The sequence below is a fragment of the Cryptomeria japonica genome, unplaced genomic scaffold (genome assembly GCF_030272615.1).
Source record: "Cryptomeria japonica unplaced genomic scaffold, Sugi_1.0 HiC_scaffold_100, whole genome shotgun sequence".
In the NCBI taxonomy this organism is placed as follows: Eukaryota; Viridiplantae; Streptophyta; class Pinopsida; order Cupressales; family Cupressaceae; genus Cryptomeria; species Cryptomeria japonica.
The window spans coordinates 382,374-392,500 of record NW_026728922.1 but is presented as its reverse complement, the minus strand read 5'-3'; positions in this window follow the sequence as shown (position 1 = coordinate 392,500).

The window sequence follows — 10,127 nt, the reverse complement described above, 5'->3', positions numbered from 1 at the left end:
CCAACCCCTTATCCCGCGGTGCGTCCGACACACAGAAATTTCCAAGGCGGCCAAGGAGCCTCCCCGCATAGCAATCGGGGTGTGAGGTTACGGATGCAGCATTGATAGCAATCGAGGTGTGAGGCGAAGGATGCAGAAGTGAGAGCCGAGGGATGTAGCAGAGATAGCAATCGGGGTGTGTGATGCAGAAGAGATAGCAATCGAGGTGTGCGGTGGGAAGGGCCCAGCAGCCAGAATGCATGAAGCGACGGATGAAGCAGTGATGACAACCGGGCTGTGAGGAGAGGAGGGATGCAGCCAAGAAAGCAATCAGGGCTCGAGGCAAGGGATGCATCAAGGATAGCAATCATGTTGTGAGGCGAGATTCCAAAGGCTAAACGTGAGAGGCTGCAGGGTCGACTCAGAGAGGTCTATGCATGTGAGAGGCTGAAAGCAAGGTCGACTCGGAGCGGTCTATGCATCGGGCGCGCTTGGGGCGACTACCAGTGCCAACCCCTTATCCCGCGACGCGTCCGACAAAGAGAACGTTCCAAGGCGGCAGAGGAGGTTACCAGCCGAAGGATGCAGTAGCAATAACAGGTATAGTTCCGCGGCGGCCGAGAAGACTCACCGCATAGGAATCGGGATGCGAGGCGAGGGATGCGGCGGGAAGGCCCCGACGGCTAAACGGAAGAGGCTGCAGGGCCGCCTCGGAATGGTCCAAGCATCGGATGCGATTGGGACGACTACCAGTGCCAACCCCTTATCCCGCGATGCGTCCGATACACAGATAGTTCCAAGGCGGCCGAGGAGCCTCACCGCATATCAATCGGGGTGCGAGGCGAGGGATGGGGCGGGAAGGCCCCAACGGCTAGACGGAAGAGGCTTCAGGGCCACCTCGGAATGGTCCAAGCATCGGACGCGCTTGGGGCGACTGCCAGTGCCAACCCCTTATCCCGCGATGCGTCCGATACACAGATGGTTCCAAGGCGGCCGAGGAGCCTCACCGCATAGCAATCGGGGGTGCGAGGCGAGGGATGGGGCGGGAAGGCCCCAACGGCTAGACGGAAGAGGCTTCAGGGCCGCCTAGGAATGGTCCAAGCATCGGACACGCTTGGGGCGACTACCAGTGACAGCCCCCTATCCCGCGATGCGTCCGATACGAAGATGGTTCCAAGGCGGCCGAGGAGCCTCACCGCATAGCAATCGGGGTGCGAGGTGGGGGATGCGGCGAGATGGCCCCAACGGCTAGACGGAAGAGGCCACAGGGCCGCGTCGGAATAGTCCAAGCATCGGACGCGCTTGGGGCGACTACCAGTGACAACCCCTTATCCCGCGATGCGTCCGATACGAAGATAGTTCCAAGGCGGCCGAGGAGCCTCACCGCATAGCAATCGGGGTGCGAGGTGGGGGATGCGGCGAGATGGCCCCAACGGCTAGACGGAAGAGGCTGCAGGGCCGCCTCGGAATAGTCCAAGCATCGGACGCGCTTGGGGCCACTACCAGTGACAACCCCTTATCCCGCAATGCGTCCGATACGAAGATAGTTCCAAGGCGGCCGAAGAGCCTCACCGCATAGCAATCGGGGTGCGAGGTGGGGGATGCGGCGAGATGGCCCCAACGGCTAGACGGAAGAGGCCACAGGGCCGCCTCGGAATAGTCCAAGCATCGGACGCGCTTGGGGCGACTACCAGTGACAACCCCTTATCCCGCGATGCGTCCGATACGAAGATAGTTCCCAGGCGGCCGAGGAGCCTCACCGCATAGCAATCGGGGTGCGAGGCGAGGGATGCGGCGAGATGGCCCCAAAGGCTAGACGGAAGAGGCTGCAGGGCTGCCTCGGAATAGTCCAAGCATCGGACGCGCTTGGGGCGACTACCACTGCCAACCCCTTATCCCGCGATGCGTCCGATACACAGATAGTTCCGAGGCGGCCGAGGAGGTGGGGGATGCAGCGAGATGGCCCCAACGGCTAGACGGAAGAGGCTGCAGGGCCGCCTCGGAATAGTCCAAGCATCGGACGCGCTTGGGGCGACTACCAGTGACAACCCCTTATCCCGCGATGCGTCCGATACACAGATAGTTCCGAGGCGGCCAAGGAGCCTCACCGCATAGCAATCGTGGTGCGAGGTGGGGGATGCGGCGAGATGGCCCCAACGGCTAGACGGAAGAGGCTGCAGGGCCGCCTCGGAATGGTCCAAGCATCGGATGCGCTTGGGGCGACTACCACTGCCAACCCCTTATCCCGCGATGCGTCCGATACACAGATAGTTCCAAGGCGGCCGAGGAGCCTCACAGCATAGCAATCAGGGTGCGAGGCGAGGGATGCGGTGAGAAAGCCCCAACGGCTAGAGGGAAGAGGCTTCAGGTCCGCCTCGGAATGGTCCAAGCATCGGACGCGCTTGGGGCGACTACCAGTGACAACCCCTTATCCCGCGACGCGTCCGATACACAGATAGTTCCAAGGCGGCCGAGGAGCCTCACCGCATAGCAATCGGGGTGCGAGGCGAGGGATGCGGCGAGAAGGACCCAACGGCTACACGGAAGAGGCTTCGGGGCCGCCTCGGAATGGTCCAAGCATCGGACGCGCTTGGGGCGACTACCAGTGACAACCCCTTATCCCGCGACGCGTCCGATACACAGATAGTTCCAAGGCGGCCGAGGAGCCTCACCGCATAGCAATCGGGGTGCGAGGCGAGGGATGCGGCGAGAAGGACCCAACGGCTACACGGAAGAGGCTTCGGGGCCGCCTCGGAATGGTCCAAGCATCGGACGCGCTTGGGGCGACTACCAGTGACAACCCCTTATCCCACGACGCGTCCGATACACAGATAGTTCCAAGGCGGCCGAGGAGCCTCACCGCATAGCAATCGGGGTGCGAGGCGAGGGATGCGGCGAGAAGGACCCAACGGCTAGACGGAAGAGGCTTCGGGTCCGCCTCGGAATGGTCCAAGCATCGGACGCGCTTGGGGCGACTACCAGTGACAACCCCTTATCCCGCGACGCGTCCGATACACAGATAGTTCCAAGGCGGCCGAGGAGCCTCACCGCATAGCAATCGGGGTGCGAGGCGAGGGATGCGGCGAGAAGGACCCAACGGCTAGATGGAAGAGGCTTCGGGTCCGCCTCGGAATGGTCCAAGCATCGGACGCGCTTGGGGCGACTACCAGTGACAACCCCTTATCCCGCGACGCGTCCGATACACAGATAGTTCCAAGGCGGCCGAGGAGCCTCACCGCATAGCAATCGGGGTGCGAGGCGAGGGATGCGGCGAGAAGGACCCAACGGCTAGACGGAAGAGGCTTCGGGTCCGCCTCGGAATGGTCCAAGCATCGGACGCGCTTGGGGCGACTACCAGTGACAACCCCTTATCCCGCGACGCGTCCGATACACAGATAGTTCCGAGGCGGCCGAGGAGCCTCACCGCATAGCAATCGGGGTGCGAGGCGAAGGATGCGGCAAGAAGGACCCAACGGCTAGACGGAAGAGGCTTCGGGTCCGCCTCGGAATGGTCTAAGCATCGGACGCGCTTGGGGCGACTACCAGTGACAACCCCTTATCCCGCGACGCGTCCGATACACAGATAGTTCCAAGGCGGCCGAGGAGCCTCACCGCATAGCAATCGGGGTGCGAGGCGAGGGATGCGGCGAGAAGGACCCAACGGCTAGACGGAAGAGGCTTCAGGGCCGCCTCGGAATGGTCCAAGCATCGAACGCGCTTGGGGCGACTACCAGTGACAACCCCTTATCCCGCGACGCGTCCGATACACAGATAGTTCCGAGGCGGCCGAGGAGCCTCACCGCATAGCAATCGGGGTGCGAGGCGAGGGATGCGGCGAGAAGGACCCAACGGCTAGACGGAAGAGGCTTCAGGGCCGCCTCGGAATGGTCCAAGCATCGGACGCGCTTGGGGCGACTACCAGTGACAACCCCTTATCCCGCGACGCGTCCGATACACAGATAGTTCCGAGGCGGCCGAGGAGCCTCACCGCATAGCAATCGGGGTGCGAGGCGAGGGATGCGGCGAGAAGGACCCAACGGCTAGACGGAAGAGGCTTCAGGGCCGCCTCGGAATGGTCCAAGCATCGGACGCGCTTGGGGCGACTACCAATGACAACCCCTTATCCCGCGACGCGTCCGATACACAGATAGTTCCGAGGCGGCCGAGGAGCCTCACCGCATAGCAATCGGGGTGCGAGGCGAGGGATGCGGCGAGAAGGACCCAACGGCTAGACGGAAGAGGCTTCAGGGCCGCCTCGGAATGGTCCAAGCATCGGACGCGCTTGGGGCGACTACCAGTGACAACCCCTTATCCCGCGACGCGTCCGATACACAGATAGTTCCGAGGCGGCCGAGGAGCCTCACCGCATAGCAATCGGGGTGCGAGGCGAGGGATGCGGCGAGAAGGACCCAACGGCTAGACGGAAGAGGCTTCAGGGCCGCCTCGGAATGGTCCAAGCATCGGACGCGCTTGGGGCGACTACCGTTGCCAACCCCTTATCCCGCGATGCGTCTGATACACAGATAGTTCCGAGGCGGCCGAGGAGCCTCACCGCATAGCAATCGGGTTGCGAGGCAGATTATTGGGAAGGGAACCCCCTGGGATGCGGCTCAAGCAGTGCCCAAAGGGACTGGAATGCGGAATCACATCGAGAGACCCAAATGCTATACGAGGGCTCAAATCGAATTATCGATTTGGCCACGACATGGACGCATCGGAACGACTACCTTTGCCGAACCACTCGCAATTGCATCCATACCGAAACCAATAGACATTTCCGTTAGAGCCCTCGCATAGCATTCGGGAATCTCGCATGCCCCTCTAAATCGACCAATGCTGGCGCTCAATGAAAATCCGAGCGCTACCACCGTTCGAGCGCCAGCATTGGTCGAGTTAGAGGGGCACGGGGGAGAATGCTCCAGTCAACACCTCCCCTATATAAGTTATTTGTCCGATTCTCGCACAACCGTAGTCTGCCTCGTCGAATCAAACAACGGTCCCAGATTCCGACTTCCGTTCCGTAGAGACCCAAAAGCTAGATGGAGGCTCGCAAGAAAGAGAGTCGGCGCATAGCAATCGGGTTTCTCGAACGTTTAGGGACCGAGCTCACTTGCGGATAGGGCAAAATCCGCCAAGCAACCCAAAAGCTAGACGGGGGCTCGAATCGAATCGCCTAGGCGGCCACAACAACGACGTGTTGGATCGACTACCAGTGCCAAACCATTCAGCAAGACTAGTCTGTGTCGAGGCCGGATAGAGATTCTCAGAGAGCGCCCGCATAGCATTTAGGAGACCTGCCGCGTCCCTCACACTCGACAAATGGTGGTGCACGTTTATAAATCCGAGCGATCCCAACCCTTTCAAGCACCAACATCGGTCGAGATAGAGGGGCACGGAGGGGGCTGCGTGAGACAACACAGTCCCCTATATAAGTTATTTGTCCGATTCTCACACATCCGAAGAATGGTCATCAAATCGGACAACAGCCCAAACTTCCGACTTCCGTCCCAGAAAGCCCAAGAGCTATCTAAAACGTTCATGGCCGGAACTCGATCGCGGCTATACCAGTCCGCCAAGCAACCCAAAAGCTAGACTGGAGCTCTAGTCGAATCACCTCTGTGGCCATTGCAAGGACGTGTTGGAGCGACTACCATTGCCGAACCATTCCGCAGGTCGAGTCCATACCAAGGCCGCATAGAGATTCACGATGAGCTCCTGCATAGCAATCAGGAGACTTGCCGTGTCCATCACAATCGATAAATCCTGGTGCAAGATTTTTGCATCCGAGCGCTCCAACCAGTCGAGCACCAGCATCAATCGACATAAACGGGCACGGGGGGAGGATGCTCGAGAACACTACCTCCCCTATATAAGTTATTTGTCCGATTCTCAAGCAGCCGAAGTCTGGTCATCGAATCGGGTCAAAGACCACAACTTCCGACTTTACCCACAATGCAAGTCATCGAATCGAACATCGGCCCCCGAGTCGGACTCCATGCGTATGTCAGGTCATCGGACCCAAATTCCGCCTTCCTGCGCATGGCGGGCCATCAATATCAACTCGGTCATCGGACCCAAACTCCGCCTTTTTGCGTATGGCACGCCTTCAAATCGGTCATCGGACCCAAATTCCGCCTTCCTGTGCATGGCGGGCCATCAACATCAACTCGGTCATCGGACCCAAATTCCGCCTTTCTGCGCATGGCACGCCATCAACTCGGTCATCGGACCCAAATTCCGCCTTCCTGCGCATGGCAGGTCATCGGACACAAATTCAGACCTCGCCAATATGCCTACGTATCGAATCGGTCATCGGACCCAACTTCCGACTTCATCCATACTGTAGGGTCTTTGAGGTTGGCGCGGTGCGCTCAACCCAGGGAGTCGACCCATCGAAGCATACACCTCCCCTATATAAGCTATTTGTCCGATTCCCACACCTGTGTAGTTTGCACCTCTGACCAGGACATCGACCCCAACTTCCGAACTCGACTGCAACGACGGCACCAGCGCCTTGGTGCGCACCTTGCGACGCACAGTCCCAACATTCGCCTTCCTGCACATGGCAGGTCATCGGACCCAAATTCCGACCTCGCGAGTATGCCTACATATCGAATCGGTCATCGGACCCAACTTCCGACTTCATCCATACCGTAGGGTCTTTGAGGTTGGCGCGGTGCGCTCAACCCGGGGAGTCGACCCAACGAAGCATACACCTCCCCTATATAAGCTATTTGTCCGATTCCCACACCTGTGTAGTTTGCACCTCCGATCAAGACATCGACCCCAACTTCCGAACTCGCCTCCAACGACCGAACCAGCGCCTTGGTGCGCACCTTGCAACGCACAGTGCCAACATTCGCCTTCCTGCACGTGGCAGGTCATCGGACCCAAATTCCGACCTCGCGAGTATGCCTACATATCGAATCGGTCATCGGACCCAACTTCCGACTTCATCCATACCGTAGGGTCTTTGAGGTTGGCGCGGTGCGCTCAACCCGGGGAGTCGACCCAACGAAGCATACACCTCCCCTATATAAGCTATTTGTCCGATTCCCACACCTGTGTAGCTTGCACCTCCGATCAGGACATCGACCCCAACTTCCGAACTCGACTAAAAAGACCGCACCAGCGCCTTGGTGTGCACCTTGCAACGCACAGTGTCAACATTCGCCTTCCTGCACATGGCAAGTCATCGGACCCAAATTCCGACCTCATGAGCATACCTACTAATCGAATTGGTCATCGGACCCAACTTCCGACTTCATCCATACCGTAGGGTCTTTGAGGTTGGCGCGGTGCGCTCAACCTGGGGAGTCGACCCATCGAAGCATACACCTCCCCTATATAAGCTATTTGTCCGATTCCGACACCTGTGTAGTTTGCACCTCCGCTCAGGACATCGACCCCAACTTCCGAACTCGCCTGCAACGACCGAACCAGCGCCTTGGTGCGCACCAAAAGTGCGCACTTTTGGAGGGCACTTTTGTGCGCTCCAAAGGTGCGCACTTTTGGAGGGCACTTTTCTGCGCTCCAAAGGTGCGCACTTTTGGAGGGCACTTTTTGGAGGGCACTTTTCTGCGCTCCAAAGGTGCGCACTTTTGGAGGGCACTTTTTGGAGGGCACTTTTCTGCGCTCCAAAGGTGCGCACTTTTGGAGGGCACTTTTTGGAGGGCACTTTTCTGCGCTCCAAAGGTGCGCACTTTTGGAGGGCACTTTTTGGAGGGCACTTTTCTGCGCTCCAAAGGTGCGCACTTTTGGAGGGCACTTTTCGGCGCTCCAAAGGTGCGCACTTTTGGAGGGCACTTTTTGGAGGGCACTTTTCTGCGCTCCAAAGGTGCGCACTTTTGGAGGGCACTTTTTGGAGGGCACTTTTCTGCGCTCCAAAGGTGCGCACTTTTGGAGGGCACTTTTTGGAGGGCACTTTTCTGCGCTCCAAAGGTGCGCACTTTTGGAGGGCACTTTTGTGCACTCCAAAGGTGCGCACTTTTGGAGGGCACTTTTCCTGTGCTCCAAAGGTGCACACCTAGGTGAGCACCTTCGACCACACCTTGTAGCACACCAAACTCTGACTTTCGACTTCATCCGCAATGCAGGGTCTTTGAGGTTGGCGCAATGCGCACAACCAGGGGAGTCGACCCATCAAACCCAACACCTCCCCTATATAAGCTATTTGTCTGATTCTCATACATGCGTAGCCTGCAGGAGCAATTAGGACATCGACCCCAACTTTCGGCTTCTAAACGAAAACAAGGTCTTTGAGGTTGGTGTAATGCGAACAACTAGGGGAGTCAACCCATCAAACCCAACACCTCCCCTATATAAGCTATTTGTCTGATTCTCATACATGTGTAGTCTACAGGAGCAATTAGGACATCGACCCCAACTTTTGACTTCTTAACGAAAACAAGGTCTTTGAGGTTGACGTAATGCGCACAACCAGGGGAGTCGACCCATCAAACCCAACACCTCCCCTATATAAGCTATTTGTCCGATTCTCATACATGTGTAGCCTGCAGGAGCCATTAGGACATTGACCCCAACTTTTGACTTCTTAACGAAAACAAGGTCTTTGAGGTTGGCGTAATGCGCACAACCAAGGGAGTTGACCCATCAAACCCAACACCTCCCCTATATAAGCTATTTGTCTGATTCTCATACATGTGTAGCCTGCAACAACGATTAGGACATCCACCCCAACTTCTGAATTCGTCTGCGTTGACCGCACCAAAGGTGCACGCCTTGGTGCTCACCAAAATCCGACTTCCGACTTCTTCTGCTATGCGGGGTCTTTGAGGTTGGCGCAGTGCGCACAACCAGGGGAGTCAACCCACCGAATGCAACACCTCCCCTATATAAGCTATTTGTCTGATTCTCATACATGCGTAGACTGCAGCAATGATTAGGACATCCACCCCAACTTTTGACTTCTTAAACAAGACAGGGTCTTTGAAGTTGGTGCAGTGCACACAACCAGGGGAGTCGACCCATCAAACGCAACACCTCCCCTATATAAAGCTATTTGTCCGATTCTCATACGTGTAGTCTGCAGCAGCGATTAGGACATCGACCCCAACTTCCGAATTCGTTTGCATTGACCGCACCAAAGGTGCACGCCTTGGTGTGCACCCTGGAGTGCACTTTGGTGCTCACCTCGGTGCACACTTTGGTGTGCACCTCGGTGTGCACCAAAGGTGCGCACCTTGGAGCGCACCAAAGGTGTACACTTTGGAGCGCACCACATAGGGTCTTTGAGAGGTTGGCGCAGTGCGCACACCAAGGTGGGTGTTGAGGTGCGTGCCGAGGTGGGTGGGTGCTAGGGTGCGCTCCATGGTGGGTGCCAGGGTGGGTGCGTGCTAGGGTGGATTCCAAAGAGGGTCATAGGGTGGGTGCCAAGGTGGGTTGGTGATATAGTGGGTTCAAAGGTGGGTACTAGGGTGGGTTCCAAGGTGGGTCACAAGTTGGGTGCCAGGATGCGTGGGTGTTAGGTTGGGTGCCAAGGTGGGCTCCTGCGTGGGTGGGTGCTAGGGTGGGTTTCAAGGTGGACGCGAGGGCGGGTGCCAAGGTGGGTAACAAGTTGGGTGTTAGGATGGGTGAGTGCTAGAGTGGGTGCCAAGGTGGGTGGGTGCTAAGGTGGATGCCAAGGTGGTTCACAGGGTGGGTGGGTTCTAGGGTGAGTTCCAAGGTGGGTCACAGGTTCAGTGCTAGGGTGGGTGTCAAGGCGGGTGTCGAGGTGCCTGGGTGCTAGGGTGTGGATGCCAATGTGGGTCATAGGGTGGGTACTAGGGTGGGCTGCAATGTGGGTGCCAAGGTGGGTAACATGCTCGGTGGGTTCTAAATTGGGTGCCAGGGTGGGTGTGCACCCACCTTGCCCGAGGTGGGTGCCAAGGTGCCAGTGTGGGTGGGTGCTAAGGTGGATGCCAAGGTGGGTGAGAAGGTGGGTGATAGGTTGAGTGGTAGGATGGGTGGGTGCCAAGATGGGTCACAGGGTGGGTGCAAGGGTGGGTAGGTGCTAGGGTTGGTGTCAGGGTGGGTGGGTGCTAGGTTGGGTTCCAAGGTGGGTGCGAGGGTGAGTGTCAAGGTGGGTCACAGGTTAGGTGCTAGGATGGGTGAGTGCTAGGGTGCAAAGGTGCCAGGGTGGGTGCTAG